General features: G+C 36.1%; 1 protein-coding gene across 4 annotated transcripts in view; it reads left to right on the forward strand.

The window, feature by feature from the left end:
* The window catches only part of LOC145249747 (putative amine oxidase [copper-containing]), an 845813-nt gene that overhangs the window by 479207 nt on the left and 348719 nt on the right, over positions 1-17887 (forward strand). For all 4 annotated transcript variants that reach the window (XM_080111658.1, XM_080111661.1, XM_080111659.1 and 1 more), the window contains one exon: positions 7201-7216. The gene's annotated coding sequence lies outside the window, so the exon portion shown is untranslated. The remainder of the gene's footprint in view (positions 1-7200; positions 7217-17887) is intronic.

Consider the following 17887-nt stretch of genomic DNA (forward strand, 5'->3'; position numbering starts at 1 on the left):
CCATACATTCAAGAGTAAATGCCCACATTATTGTAAGGAGCAAAGCAGTTTACACAAAGAGTTAAATTGCTTATTGTAATAATTAAGTGGCTTGCTATTGCAAACTCATTTATATAAGTGCATGTATCATTGAATAAGTTGTTGTTAGTAGGTTGTTTTTGTTTTACGACATATCAACCCTTTTCAGGTTCTTTAATGCCGGATCCGGTGATTTTGTAAGAAAAACATTTTTAATAGAATATATTTGTTATTTTTTTCATTTTCTATCATTTTCTATTGAACCCATAGTTGAGACCCTAACAGGTACTACCACTTAAAGGGTGGTTCCACACTCCCCAAAGCCCGCAAGCTGGGGCCTCACCATCGGATATAGTTTAAGGTCCTATGCAGGGCCCATGGAATAAGTAGAATTTTAGTCAATTTCACAATTTTTAAAAAAGTTCCAAAACTCTCGAACACAAGTTGATGACTACACATGCATTTTATCCTTTCTTTAGAGTAATTATGCAGTAAGTAGAACTATCATATCCAATTGCAGCAAAATCTACAATGCCATGCTTCTCAGCTGTATCCAACCAAAGATCGAAGAAGTACTCAGAAAGAACCAAAATGGATTTAGAAGGAATCGCTCTACTACTAGTCAAATACTTACTGTTAGGAGACTAATTGAAGGAGTCAAAGCCAAAAACATTGAGGCAGTAATGATCTTTGTAGATTTCTCCAAAGCATTCGACTCTGTACATAGAGGAAAAATGGCCAGCATATTAAAAGCATATGGCATTCCAAATGAAGTCATTCATGCTGTCATGATGCTATATGAGCACACTCGAGCAATGGTCAGGTCCCCAGATGGGGACACTGATTTTTTCGACATCCGCACTGGGGTTCTACAAGAAGATACTCTTGCCCCTTTTCTTTTCATTGTCTGTCTTGACTTAGTACTTCGCACCTCTGTTGATATACACGACATGCTAGGCTTCACCCTAAATGAATCCAGAAACAGACGTCATCAATCAGCACACATAACTGATGCAGATTACGCAGACGATATTGCTTTGTTCGCGAACAACACTGCTGATGCGCAAACACTGTTACGTAAGCTAGAAAAGTCTGTAAATGACATTGGTCTCCACATAAATGCGGATAAGACAAAGTTTATGACTTTCAATGTGAAAGGAGAGATCAGGGCTTTGGTTGGATCAACACTGAAAGAAGTTGCTGAGTTTACGTATCTGGGCAGCAACATAGTTTCCACTGAGAGAGATATCGAAATTCGCATCTCAAAAGCATGGACCGCATTGGATGGGCTACGTTCAGTATGGGCTTCGGGACTAACTAACAAACTGAAAAGCAGTTCTTCAGGACAGTGGTAGAGTCTGTCCTTGTTTACGGTGCTACAACCTGGACACTCACCAAAAGATTGGAAAGAAAACTAGACAGCACATACACCCGTGTGCTACGAACAGTATTAAATATATATTGGCAAAATCATCTCACGAAGCAGCAACTTTATGGCAACCTACCTGCCATATCTAATACCATCAGATAAAGACGCCTACGATTTTCTGGGCATTGTCTGAGGAGCAAGCATGAATTGGTGAGTGATGTATTGCTATGGACACCACGACATGGACGCGCAAAGCAAAGGACGACCTAGATTCACGCACATCCAGCAAATAGCACACGACGCCAACTGTGAACCTGGAGATCTGAGGCAGCTGATGGAAGACAGGAAACTCTGGAGAGGAAGAGTCACATTGATCCGGGCAAGGAGGAGCCCGTCATGATGATGATTCTGCATGAGCAGTATCATATATTATGCAGTTTTAAAAATATTATCTCATACGAAAAAAATATTTGGTGTTTTATTCATAGGATAATAGAACCTAATGGGTTCTGAATTTGACATGGATTTTCGCTCCGGACTTTGGTCATTAATAATTAGGGCTATGACAACAGCATATTCTTTTTATTGTTTTGACTCTCGAGTATATATCCAACACAGTTAGTCACAGAACCAACCGAGAACCACATCACTTTATATAAAAGCATATAAGATATCAACGGATACACATCCGAGAGTCAAAACAATGAAAAGAATATGCTGTTGTCATAGCCCTATTAATAATTAAGTTCTGTCTCCCTTTTTATTAACAATAAACGTTCCATTAAAATATCGCCTTTATCTACTTGAACTAGCAGACTGCGCGGCGTTCTTCGGTCGTGAAATACGCTTAAATATTATATTTTAATTCATGCAGATATTGTATTTATTATTATTATTATTATTATTATTATTATTATTATTATTATTATTATTATTATTATTATTGGCTCACATGGAGCTTTCACACATAATCAGAGATCTGGTTGGAAACCTGTGGTGTTCTCTGGAAGCTGAGTGACAACAAGTCTCCCCAGACGTCCAGCTATCTCCACCTCCGATAGCATTTGCAAATAAATTTGCGTCATCGCAACAGCCTCCCACCATTGATTTCTCGCTGGCAGCGGCCATTGGTCTATACTGGAATTTGAGTGGCACTAAGCCTCCCCAAAATCCCAGTTCTCTTCGCGCTTGTCCAGCGGAGGTCTGGTCAGCACTCTCTCCTCGGTCTTTCCATCCTCCCTAACCCTTCTCGGCTCTTTGGTATCACTTGTTTTTGCAGGGGGGGGCGATGAGACAATGGGAGAGGGTGCGTGATGGGTGTGTAGAACTTGTAGATATGCAGCTTCATTGTTCTTCATTCCCTGTAACGCTTCTTCATTGTATTGTATATTTTTATTATTCTGTTCTGTCTAAAGATGGTATCGTGGGGTTTCTGTATGCATCGGACGTTCATACAATAAAAATTTGCCACAGCTTCCTGTAAGGATATTGGAGACAAACCGTAATAACCAAATAGATTCTGACACTACATTAACCAGATTACTTAGGTACACACTTTTACAGTTTTAACAAAAGGGCTACAATGATATCTCGGAGGATCCATTCACACTGAACGTCCACAGAATGGACGGCAGCAATATATTACACATGAAAGATGTCGCTGTGGAATTTTTTTTTAATAAGCACAAAAGTGTCAATTTTAGTCATTTTAACCCGAAAGGCACCTCTGGGGGGGGGCGATCGAAGATTTCCAGGAAAATCCCTTCTGTTACTTTTTTACTCAGATCATGTTTAATGTTTGTGTAAAATTTCAAAATTTCCAAGACGTAATTATTGAGAAAAGTGCGGACAGACGAACGGACAAACGGACGAGCGGACAAGTGTGAATTTGTAGGTCCAGCCTCCTTTTGTCGGTAGGTAGACAACTAATGGTAATAAAACGTGTCGTATAAGGATGGATATTGAGGTGTGACATTTTTTAAAATAGAAATAAAATCAGCTTTCTTTTCCATTTTTACAGTTAAATTGCAAGCTTATTTCTCGACATTTTTTTTTCACCACAGAGAAAATGGCGCATTTGCGCAAAGGCGGAAGTTAAGAAAGCACCATCACGTTAAAGAAAGCAACATCACGCCTCTATGACCATTCTAATTACGAAGAACACCATTTGTGTTTTACGCAACAATTAACGATAAATACTAAAACGTTTTTTTTTTTTTTTTTGGCAAGTGTGTAAATTTAATTTGGACTTTTACTTGGGAGAATTTGCGCTTCAAAGACGAATAACATTTGCCGTATATAATAACAATTCGAATACATAAGTCCCATATAAATGCTTTATTTTGAGTCACCTCTTTTTTTTAAAATGAATTGTCATTTATGAAGGCCAGAACTCGAGGATAAAAGTTATGAGATAAATGGATTTTCAGTTGAGTGATGAAGAATATTATTATGAGAGGATTGGGAATAATTAATGGAATGAATAAAGTTTAATTACTAGTGAAAAAAATGGAAAGTCTCTTTTGTTTTCAATTGTGGTAGAAGACGAGTTCTTGCCATGAATGTTTTTTAAGATGGGACCGGAGATTGGAATTCAGTCGAGCACTTTCTCTAGAAATTACGATGGAGTAGAGTCTCTTCCGTGAGAAGATGTAGTAGAGGAAAGAAGAGATCTCTCCCACTATACTTCGAAATCAATTTTGTGCTTTGCCAAAACAAAAAAAGATTGCTCTGAGTTATGCTTTCGCAGATGTGATATTTGTGTTTCGTTTTAGTATCTGACTCTTATATAGTTGGAGACTTGCATTGTTAGTGGTAGAATGATCTAAACATTTTTTCCAATGAGCTTAGCAACCGATTGGGTATAAGTCTTCCATTATAGACCGGAAGTAAAAGTCAGTCCTAGAAGATTTCCAAAACAAGGTGCTTCCTCAAACGGAAGTATTTGTTTACATTCGATTTTAAGACGACAATGTTGTAATGTGCAGGGAAGCTATATAGATTTTAATAGATGGAGTGTTCTTAGAAAGAAATTTTATTATTCATGAAAATTCTGTATGATTTTAGGAACACAAAGTATGGAAAAAAACATTACGTGTAGTTGTTTCCTATAGTGTTTGTTTTGATTTTCTTAGAAAAAAAAATGTGATTTAAAAAATGTTTCTTATAAAAAGGTATCAGAGAAGAAAGTTTAGTCGAACACTTTCAAGGAATTTAATTAGCCTTAAATCACGCATTAACAACCAACCTCCGCCCACGTCAGCAATATTGCACCCTTGTGTCTGTTTTACAAGTACTTTTTTTTTTACAAAGGAATCACCACTTATCAAGGCCCAAAGGCCACTCGAGGATGAGAGTTAATGAGTGCACAGTAGTCAAAGGGACAATATGATAGTATCGTTAGAAGTGTAAATTTGGTAAATTGGATTACTTAAGGGAGACGGCTGATCAAGAACTTGTTTATATTGGACTTGAAGACGGCCTTATTGTATTCAGCTGGAAAGTAGGAAAAAGAAAAAAAAAAAGTGCGACGTTAACCATTGCCCCACCGCGAGATGCTAACAGAAACGCGTTCGAATTTATTTAATTACTTGGATTTGGAAGGTGCCCGTTTTAATGAGTTAATGAGGTCAAGTTTGACTGCGGGATAGTATTTCAGTTACTGTGGAACGCTTTTTTTTATTTTCCCAAGCTGTTATAGGAAAAAGACTAACCCACATGCGGCGAGCGACAAATGTTGAATATTTATCTTCCCGAAATCGAGCAAATTAAATAGACAGGCGAGCTTCGTTGTTAACTGTGAGATATTACGATTTTTATGTGATATAAAAAGTTTTTAAAAGTTGTGAACGGACCGACCGCTTTTCTGAAAAAAGCCTTTTGTAGACATACAGAAAAAGCAAACACATACATACATACATACATTTTCGCTTTTATATATATATAGATTTAATTAGTGGCATTGCTTTGGGTCATCATCCTGTATTTTACAATTGTCTAACAAATCAATGTATATATGCATGTGTGTGTGTGCGTTTTCCTTAAAACAATTTTGCGTTTATAATGTATGCATTTAATAAAGTTATCTTAAAATTCAACGGTTTATAAATCTCAATGAACATGAAAAAAATGGATATTTTCTTCTTTGATGAACTAATGTAAAGTTTCTGATGATTTGTCAATGACATGACAATCTATTCATACAACTGAAGATATGCATATGTGCATTAGTAGATGGATTCTTATTAGAATATGAGGTAAGAGCTTCGTTAAAAAGTTCCAACTAGCCATGGAAGATGTTACATCTGGCTCCATCAAGATATATTTTAGCATCTATTCCTTTTGAATAATCGTTCAGCCTCCAAAGATGACCTGGCAACAAGCTTTCTTTAGCTCTCCCAATTTTTTTTGGCTTTCTGAGCTTTTTGTGTTACCTACCTATCTATCTATTATATAAAAAAAAACTTTTGTTTGTGCGTTCCCAATAGACACCACAACAGCTGGTCCAATTTTTATGAAATGTTACACAAATGTACTTTACGTACCATACAGTGTTCTTAGATAGGTTTTGTATCGGAATGTATTCGATAAGTATCTAAACTCAGATGAAAGAAGGGACAGACTATTTTGACAAAGGTTAACACCCTTATACAGCCTAACATCACAAGTGCATTTGAGAAGTTTTATTACAACACAAGTAGAAAGGCTCGGCATAAAAAATCAAGAGTTGTTTTTTTATATAACAGGGGCGCGTTTGAAATGAATCTTTCTGTTTAGAGCATAATTGAAACATGATACTTGACTTTAGCATTTTAAACTTTAATTCAAGCCACTATATAAAATAACTTTATAAAATGAACAGTATGTTCTCTACAGTGCAATGTAAACTACAATGTATTGTGAATCTAAGTCACTGTGGCGAGGCATTCTCCCAGTACACTGCGATGGGCCCCCAACTAAAGTATGCAATCAATCGATTTGATTAAAAAAATGGGCGATCTTACAGATTCCGATGACAATAAAAATAATATATATATATATGTGTGTGTGGGTGTGTGGGTGTGTGTGTGTGTGTGTGTGTGTGTGGGTGTGTGTGTGAAGGTTTAAAAAGATCCAACACATACTTATCCCAATTCCATTAAACATACTTTCAAATTAGTGCAGGCCTCATCAGACGAGACGAGCTAGTCTTGTCTGTAGCTGACTTAAAAGTGTCGAGATAAATTTATAATAGGATTGAGCTAAGTTTGTGCTGGACTTTTTCTTTTAACACTTATCTATGCTTTGCTTCGCATTGAACTCTCATACTTGTGATTTTCAACAACTGCTACCTCATCCTTTTGGAACTACACACACACACACACACACCTTCTCACCTCTTTCTCTCTGTCTGTCTGTCTGTCTCTCTCTCTCTATATATATATATATGCATGGGTGTGTGTGCGCGCGCGTTTTCCTTAACACAATTATACGTTTATAATGTATACATTCAATAAAGTTATCTTAAAATTAAACGGTTTATCAATGAATATGAAAAAAACTGTATATTTTTTTCTTTGATAAACTAATGTAAAGTCTCTGATGATTTGTTTGGCTTATGCCATTTAATGAAATACGTGTAAGACAAAGTAATTTAAACAATATGAATGTGAATTAACTGTATATTCTTGTGATTTTGAAACGTTTAATATATGTGTGCGTGTTTATATATGCATATTCTATTTCGTTGATCTTTGCCTGTTCACATACTTTGATGCATGCGGTTGTACAATAAATGCCACTAAATAAACTATTTTATTTTTCTTTCTTTTCAGACACCAGAAGCATCACGTAAGTTTCGTTTTATTTTAATTCGCATTCCATTAAGTCTTACTTTTTAAGACCTATGTCCCAATTATGTACAAGGTGTTCCAAAATGGTTGACCCTATTCTAAATGCACATATCTCGGAAACTATTTGGTGGATCTTAATGAAACTAAATACACTTTATGTTGAAGGCCATAAGTTTTATTGATTAAATTTACAAAGAAAAGTACAAATATTTGTTGGTTCTATAACAGATTTTCATAAATGTTTAATATGAGCACCGCCTGTGACTCTGAACACGCCGAGCCGGTATTCGAGCTTGTGCCATCGATAACAGTTTCCAGTGCAGTTGTAATTCTGTTTCAGTTCTTAAATGTTAGTTGGAAGAGGAGGTACGAAGACTAGTCGTTTCATATAACCCCAGATGAAAAAATCACACGGAGAAAGGTTGATCGATCGTGGTGGCCATTTCAGAAGCAAATCGTTTTCTTTACTATCTCTATTTATTTACTGGCAGAATCTCTCTGAGGTAGATTCGTACAGTGAGCTTCCAGTGAAGTGGACCCCCATCCTGCTGACAAATGAAACTTCCGTCTTCATTTTCTATGAGTTGATCCATTAGCCAATTTTGAAGCATTTGGCGATTTAGGTATACATAAGCAGCCCATTTCTTTAAATTTTTGGTGCCATGTCCTAATTTCTGTTGCAGTTGGTGCCTTCTTTGCAAAATTTGTGAAGAAGGAACGCTGCACTGTCTTCAGTGACTGAGTCCGAGCATACTCTAACACGCAAAATGCCTTTTCTTTTTAAGTAAACGGCATTTCTTAACCTGAGAAGGTAGAAATGTCAAACGTTACACCCAAAAACTTGAAACGTTTCTACACAAACTGTGAAAATTTGAGGTCATTCCAACGAAAATTGTCAAAATTACTGGCCTACGAAATGGGGTCAAACATTTTTGCATTAAAAGAAAGGTGTCTTTTACAAGTGTAATACAATTGTTTCAGCTTCAATGTTTGCTATTCGTTCTGTGAGAACTGATTGAAGATCACATAAAAAACGAGGCGTTGTCTATAAATTGGTTTCGGGTAGATTCCTATACAACGCTTTGTCGAAAATCCCAATTCCCCCGCAACATGATTTATACACATGCAATTAAAGCATCAGCAGAAGTTTAAAATAAAACTGCCTACATATATTTATTTCATGTAATAAATATGAGTACATTCAGGTTCTTTCTGAAAAAGTTTTGGTTGGCTGATGTATGCAATAAATACGAACGGGTATAGCAGCCTGGGGGAGACATTAAATTATAGCATTCTGCCTTTTTATTTTGCCCTTTGATCTTAGTGCTTTTTATGTTTCTGATATCTGTTTATCTTTGACAAGCTGTATGATGCTACAATACAGTACTTTCAATCATTATAGCGAAATACGCGTGAGACATTAATGAATAAAATGTATTCATTTTCCTTAATTAGATTTTAAAAATTAAATAAAATATTAACCGAAATTATTGTAAACTATATTTTTGGGGGTCATTGAAATTTTACTTACCGGTATGCACACAGACATGCACACACACACACACACATACACATATACATATATATATATATATATATATATATATATATATATATGTGTGTGTGTGTGTGTGTGTGTGCATTATATATCTTATACATATATATTATATATATATATGTATATATATATATATGTGGGTGTGTGTGTGTAGTATATATCTTTTATTATATATATATATATATATATATATATATATATATATATATATTTCAAACCTCGATTTGTGTGTTTTTATGTGAGTTTGTATGTCGCTACAAGCTTTTATCAGCTGCATCGGACCGAGTCGAAACCGGTACCATCTGAAAGAACGATGTCTCGGACGCATAATATGTGAAAATTAAAAAAGAAAATTCTGTTAACCATTTCTTGCTAGGAGGGTCACTTTTCGCGTTGCCCTTTTCGCAAATCATACACGTGTATCTGTGCTTAAAAACGTCATTTTGCAGAGTCATGACGTGGTCAATGGGTAAAAGAGTTTGTCAGTAACGTTTTCCCCTAGCATATAATTATTATGTTAATTTCTTAAATTTTTTTCTGCCATGACTCATTAAAAAAAATAAAAACTCATAAAAAAGAAAAAAAAAATTTTTTTTACATGGAGTTCACCACTTATCAAGGCCCAATGGCCACTCGGGGATAAGGGTTATTATCGGTAGATTAGTTGCAATTGCGTTTTATGATAGTTACACCATCTTTATGATGTCATTTATTTACATGTTTTGTAGTTAACGTACATCCAGGTTTAAAGGGTGAAATATAATTGTATAAGCATATTTCCCGTAAACATATATACATGCATGGATGTATAGTAAATATATATATATATATATATATATATATATATATATATATATATATATAACTACTTAATTTACTCACATAAAATTAATATACGAAAGTATAGATTTATGCGTATACTTTAAGTATTTACTTCAAAAGTGCTCAATACGTAGGTAGAGCTAGTTAGTAAGTTATAAAATATATATACGAATTCTGTGGTTGTTTGTCGTTTTTATATAAAAACGACAAACAACCACAGAATTCGCGCATAAGCCTGAAGAGTCCTAGAGTGGATGAAACGCGGAATATTCAGTGTAACTTAATCGCCATATATATTTTATAACTTACTATATATATATATATATATATATATATATATATGTACATATGTATAAATATATATATGCATATATATATATATGTATAAATGTTGATGTATAATTATGTATATATATGTACACACACGCACACACACACACACACACACACACACACACATATATATATATATATATATATATATATATATATATATATGTGCATATGTCTTTTGTTTTTGTTTTGCTATATTTTTGGAAGGAATTCAATTATTTGTACGAAAGTGCATTTTTACCTAAATGCGAGTTGGGAATAATTTTTCCTTTGACCAATTTAGTACTCCCAAATGGGGAGTGGCACATGTATTGTTTAAATATAATTATTCACTGACACGTGTTTCGTCGTTTACGACTTATCAGAGTGGCTGAATCTAGCTAGATTCGGCCACTTTTATGAGTCGTAGAATAATTATGTTTTAACAATATATATATGCATATATATATATATATATATATATATTGTAAAACTGGTAATTAGTAAAAACCTGAAGAGAGTGCTCAATACTATTGCAGAGCAAATATGTGTTTTATTTTTTTATTACCGTTTTATCTGTTAGGTTACATATGTTTCGGATGTTGGACCATGTGTACGATCCAACAGTCTCGTCAGACCTTACAGAAATGGTTTTAGTATTGTGAAGCAGTGTTTTAGAGGAAATACGACAAAAAAGGGGGTAAGAGATAATAAGGGGGAGACGGGTATCTCACATCACTCCGCTAGGAGTCAGCCTAGGAGTCAGAGCAAACCGGTTTATTTTTAAACCCGGTTCACATCTCTCAACAATACTGCTATCGGAACATAAGGGTCTTCTATTCAAGATCGAGTTTTACTTGTAACTGCGATGAGTTGGTAAAGAACAAACTATTAGAGTCGAAATATTCCCGTCATCATGTGACATCAGCAGTAAATAGTGGAGTTATGCTGCTTAGCTTGGTAATCGGAAATATGTACGTGAGTAAATCCGTATGCGATTGGTTTATCTTCTAACACTAAGCTTAAAAGTATCCAAGTCGACTCACATCTTTTTTTTTTATTACATTTTCACCCCAAACAAGCCACATTGCCACTTTGGTGTAGGGAAATACTATCAGGGGCAACAACTACTGGGGTAATATGTAGGGATTTGGGCACCAAGATGTCGGTTCACGTTGCACTTGAACTTCTGCACGTCAGTAGAGTTGAGGAAGCAGGGATCTGGAATAGAATTCCAAAGTCTAGCGGTTCTGGGGAAGAAACTACTAGAGTAAAAAGATCTTTTACATATAGGGATCTCTACAGTGTGGGGTGGGATTTAGTAGACTGTCGGGTTTGTGCAGGGTGTTCACGTCGTGGGGGACACAAGTGCTTGCAGTTCGTCAGAGCATTCACCATTAAAATACTTGTAGAACAAGCAGAGGGATGCAAAGTTTCGTCGATGGGACAGAGGCTGAAGCTTAGATGCCAGTTCAGGGCCTATCAGATTTGCGACTCTCTTTTGAACCTTGTCAAGGAGCGAGAGACTAGTAGCAGATGCACCAGCCTAAATATGTACACACACGTGTACACACATAAACATGCATAGAAACGCATAGTACTTGTATACACAGACGCATACATACATGCATACACGTATACACGCATACATAGGTGCATATACACGCAAACATACGTGCATATACACGCATACATACATGCATATACACGCATACATACATGTATATACACAGACGCATACTTGCATGTATATACACGCATACATACATGCATATACACGCATACATACATGCATATACACAGACGCATACATATATACACGCATACATACATGTATATACACACATACATACATGTATATACACGCATACATGCATATACACGCATACATACATGCATATACACGCATACATACATGTATATACACGCATACATGCATATACACGCATACATGCATGTATATACACGCATACATACACGCATATACATGCATATACACAGACGCATACATACATACACGCATACATACATGTATATACACGCATACATACATGTATATACACGCATGCATGCATATACACGCATACATGCATGTATATACACGCATACATACATGGATATACACGCATACATACATGCATATATACATACATACGTAAATGCTGTTCTTATTTACTCAATTTCATTATTTGATTCACAAGACGTAAATTCCGCCTTCAGCTCACCGTTCCGAAGCGGCGTTTATTAAACGGAACAAACGGACAATCCCCCCATCTACCGCTTCCGGGAATTGGTGAATTGGATGCCGGGATTGAAAATAAACTATCAAAAGTTGGTGTTCGTCTCGAGACTTTTACCTTCTCATCATCTTCATTGCAACTTTTCCTTTATTCGAAACGTTTATCCGCCATTTTTCTTTCTCTCCCTGTAACATTCTTCTTACTAAATCTTCGAAATCTATCAACAATTTTTCTGTCTTATTTCTACCGATTTGAATGGTTATGCATCTATCCCAGTATATGCGTATCTATTCTATTCGATCACATGTTTTATCTATATACGTTGCTTCTGTTGTTGATTTTTTTTTTATACGATATTGAGGTTAGCGTCTTCACCTTGAAGATCGGATTTTTAGGAATTGCCCATTTTATATTTTTGAGCGTAAACAAATAATATTTTCATTTATTTATTTATTTTTAAAACAGTAATCTACGTACATGTATGTTTCGGGGTCCTACCCTTCTTCAGCGTAGCTTGACTGTTATTAGTTCTTTTTATTTTCAAATATGCATTCATGCTATTTCGTTTAATTGTTTTGTCTTACGGCATATCAACACTTTTTGCGTTATTTAATGCCGAACCAAATAACTTTATGCTTAAAGTTATTCATATTTGTATATATTTACAATACAATAAATATTATAAAATACGCTTAAATATGATATTTTGATTAATGTTGATTTCGTATTTATTATTTTATTATATTGGACCCAATATATAGTAATGATTTAAAAAGTTAAAAATAAAAATAACTCGTGCGCCACCACCGAGAATCGAAATCAAAACGTTTAGCTTATAATTCACTTTTCCTTTGACGTTAATGCCTGAGCTATGAAGACGTCTTTGCTGTAAGGTTGAAAATTAATGTATTAACCAATAGCTATTACGTTACGCATCCATATTCGTAATGCCGCCGTTCGACCTTCACTTGCCAAACTCTTTTTTCTTTTTAATTCTCACATTTTTGCGCCGATTATAAAAATATAAAGTTTTGCATGGGTTCGAATACTCTATATATTAAGTATCATGCCTGTAGACCAAAAACTGACAGAGGAGTTTGGGAGGCAAAATATATACGCATACATAAATATATGTAGAAAGAGATTTGTGTTTACTATAACCTTTTTTACACAAATAATACACAAGTATAAATCATGTAGAATATCTGTATGAATATAATTACACGTAATAATTAACTCTAGATGATCATCCTATAAGAAAACGGAAGAAAACTAATAGGGAATTAATTAAAATGAATGTTTAAAAGAATATGCAAATTAGCTAGATCTTTTGCAGATGAATGCAATTCCATGATCTATATATATATCTGCACTTTCTTTTTAAATAAATACAAAAAGGGTTTTTTAATATGAATATCAGTACACACACAAAAAAACATTTCTAGGAGTATAGTCGTTTGGTTTGTATAGTTGCATGTGAGTGTCACTAATAAGGACTCGCAAACGAATATGATTTAGAAAAAAGTAAATACCTTTCTGTATATTTATACCGCACGAAATAGTTCACCCGTTATTTCTTGTAATGGAAAAATTGTTGTTTTTGTTTTTAGTATAACATAACAGACTGAGTTTTGCAAAGGGAAAAGGATAAAGAAATATCAACAATGCTCGGTGCATCAAAATCAGGAAGCCGATATCTTCAGATAGCCTGATCTGGTAACACCAGCACTGATAGTATGATCATTTTGTCTAACAGCAATGAATGATTATTATTGTTGGAGATATGTGAGAAGGTAAAATAATTCATTGGAAATAAAATGTTGCTGCAAAAGATAAAATTTAAAAACAAGATGGAAGCACCCAAGCTTAACGTAATTGATTTGATTTTCGTTATAAAACGTGATACGCATATAATTTGTAGTACGGGTGTGACGCAAGGTGCAAAATACCTGTTTGTCTTTGCCAATGTACATTTGTAATACAGTCATATGCCAAGCTTAATAACATGTTGGCGCATCTAGCACTAGTCTTTCCCTCTTAGACATGGTCAAAAAAAAAAAAATAAATAAAATAAAAGACTCTCCAATTCAATTAGTCTCGTACTATCAAACAAGCTCCAACTTTTATTCCATCGCCGGAACGTTGCATATATTATTGATTTAAAAGTACTTTAATGGAACGCATTCTGATGAACTCCTGAACCCCCTCCGACGTACACCTCCACTAATATCGCGGGGATAGAACAAGGGTTGTAGTTTGGCTGATTTGATTGGAGACTCTTATTTGACTACCGGATAGATGCACCAGCACTGATGTGGTAAAATACTATACTACAGGGTGGCCCACTTAAAACTAACCTGATATCTCTAATCTTTCTCTTATCGACCAACTGACACCACAAAACAAAAATAAAATTCTTTTTCAAACAAGATTGTGCTATATGCCACACGTTTTACAGATCACTTACACGAGTTCGTGACATGTTTACTGAAGAGAGAACAGTAAGCAAAGGGTCCCCCGGACTTGTCATCATGTGATTTTTATCTTTGATGGACTTTAAAACAAAAGGTTTATGCAAATAATCCTCACAATCTAGACTAACTAAAGGATAACATTACGAACGCTATCAGGAGATTCACCAGAGAAAATCTACAGGTAGTACCTGCAAACGTTCCCAGAAATGCATTAATCTATAATAGTACCTTAATTAATAGTACCTGTTAAACGTTCCCAGAAATGCATTAGTCGTACGGGAGCACTTCCAGAATCTTTTAAAAGACTACGTGTAATTTAAACAATGCTACACGTAATTTAAAGAATAAAAGAGTTTTTCGTTTCTTTACTACATTTTCTGGGCTACATTTAAATGGGCCACCCTGTATAAGAAGTAGTAGACGAATACGACATTTCCTATTCTATTTGTGTACTTTTTCTTTTGCTGAAAATGTGTATAACTAACTGATTCGTACGCCAGTCCGCTAGAACCTCCCGTCATAAAAACATAGAACCCGTCTATGTATTTTAGTTCCCAAGCAATTTTAGTTTTCCGGCTGTGTCTGTTAGAGTGAGTACATTGATCACGAAAGACGAAAGTATTTTAGTAGTTTCTCCATCTTCCCCAAAATATGGTAATGTACCAAGTCGCATGATCCTCTTTATAACGATCGACTCTTAGCTGCTTAAGTTATTTTCAGGACAGCCGAAATCAAAGGGTATTTCTATATACAACTCCGACACCCTCTGATATCATCTATCAATTCGCTTTTAGAGTCACATCTCCTATGACAGCCTCCTATACTTATGTACATGGCATACCCAGGTTAACACGCCGGTTCCCGTTAGATAACTATAATCAAGTATTGTTGAGTTTGGTTAATACTGAAATGGTTTCCCATTCGTGAATACCAGATGTATTTTCTTTCCGCTTATCTCGGCATTGTTCGCACGCATCATGAATTTCTCTTTGCCACTGGACTCAAACAGTGCTGACTCAGAAGAGGAGTGGTTCAGGATTACGCAACCTTTGTTTCACAATGCATCATTCGTTCAGTATGATCAGATGGGCCTCGTCGTTCCGACACACGAACTACCACTATACTTATAATGGAAAACGGATACCATTCTCTCCATTACTATTACAATATCAAAAAGGTGTAGTACCCACTAGCCCCCCCCCCTATTTAGGGTCACAAAAATCCAAGCTTGGTAAACGATGTTCTTGGCGAATGAGGAAGGAATCCCAACGGCTTGCGCAGCAGATGAACCAGCACCGCAGCGTCGACGCGGTCAAAAAGGGTGATGTACAACTCGACTCCGGTCTGCCTCAGCCATCAGATGCGGCTGATTACATGTGTGTAGACTGTCCTGGCCCGTCCTTGTCTCTGTACTTTTGCTTTCAGCGGAGAGGGTGCTAGCAGTACTGGGCAAGCTGCTTATTCCTACTTTGCCTGGGCTGGGAGAGAGGTGAAAGTCCTGTGGAGATGGAGTGAGGGCGTACCGGCAGGTTTGATGGACTGGAAGAAGCAAAAAGAGCGCGACTACGGGTGCCACTACCCGGATTTCCTGCCATCAGGTGTCACATCTGCGACTGGGGTTTCAGAGCTCCGATAGAATTCACATCGCACCTTCGACACGGACACTAACCGTCCTCCGTGTCATCGTCGAAATCGATGGACTGCCCGAGAGAGAGAGAGAGAGAGAGAGAGAGAGAAAGAAAGAGAGAGAGAGAGAGAGAGATCAAAAAGCCCAAATAGAGAAATTTGATCACATCATTGCAAGTATTATTGTTGAATAGCGGGGTGTGTATGTCGGAGACAAGACATTCATATGACGGGGATGACGATGAGACAATTATAATAGACTAGCGGGGTACCCGGCGTTGCCCTGGTGTGTTTCTGTGGTGTAGTAAAGGTGGGAATAGAAAGCAGCCAGGTGAAGGGGGGAAGCAACAGGATGGAGAGAGGTATTATAAAAGTGGTAGTAGACTAGAATCCATAACGCGAAGTACGAGAAGAAGGTGGGGTTAAAAAAAAGTGGTAGTAGGAATGCAGGTTCGAACCCGTTACGCGAAAGAGGGACAGAAGATAAAAACAATGTAACGTGTTAACCGATGTCACCATCGCACTAGCAGAAGTTGCCAATTTAATTGTAGTCAATCGAACGTAAGATGATTTAAATGCTTTGCCGCTTTTTCGAACAGTTTTGGTTTATACGAAATAGCCAAATGAACGCCCGAGACGACGCCACGGTGGGAGTTTTGTTTAACTCGACAAAAAAAAAAAAAAAAAAGAAGATAGAAACGGTGTCCGTTTGCAAATCTGAGATATTACGAGCTGGGAAGTATGTGAAAACTTCTCGCGGAATCTAACCGACGCGAGAACCCTAATGCAAAAAGCCTTTCGCGGACATACACAAACGCTCGTGCCCATTTTGCCTTTTTTATATTAGATTACACGCAGTTCATATCTATGATTAAAGAGGCGTAGGCAGTTCTTTTAACGCGGGGAGACTCATTATTAAAAAGGGAATATTTCATCAATACTTTTGAGGAGAGGGGGACTCAGTTACACTTTGGAAGAAGAGTGTTTCATACAAAGTTTGTTTTTTTAAATACGATTGGCAAAATCACATTACCTTTCAGGTTGAAAGATGACACCGATGACAAAGGTTTACAAATAGCCTGATGATGTTTATTCTTCAAGCAGGATGATTGATGATCAGGAATTCCTTTGCCTTTCGGAGTTATATCTTCTTGTTTCCGTTTCTGGTCGCTTCCAAGAGGGTTTCACCTAACTCAACTGCTATAACTCTCCACCATCATCTCAACTCCCGAACTCGGCTCTGATTGAACTGAATCTCTGAATATATTGTAAATTATCTTTCTTTGTGACGTCAGAGACGTGCTCAGACATGTGAGCGTCCTCACGTGGACTCTACATATTACACATGTCTCCACACGCCTTCGCAATAAAAGAAAATTCCTAAATTGATTTCCATTGTTCTAACTTTGACCTCTAGTTGTATAATTATTTAGTTATTTCTAAAAACAATGGACAACTGTTCTACATTCCTAGGATTGCAATATGTGTTCACTTTTAACTTTTGAATACTGGGTTCAATTCCAGCCTTTTCCTTATAATAAATATTATTTTTAATTCTATTTACGTCTTTCTTTAATTACTGGGGTCTGTCCTCTTTTCATATATAACAGTATTACCTAAATTTTAATAAGAAATTT

The sequence above is a fragment of the Euprymna scolopes genome, chromosome 28 (assembly GCF_053919585.1).
Source record: "Euprymna scolopes isolate OS-2025 chromosome 28, ASM5391958v1, whole genome shotgun sequence".
Classification (NCBI taxonomy): domain Eukaryota; kingdom Metazoa; phylum Mollusca; class Cephalopoda; order Sepiida; family Sepiolidae; genus Euprymna; species Euprymna scolopes.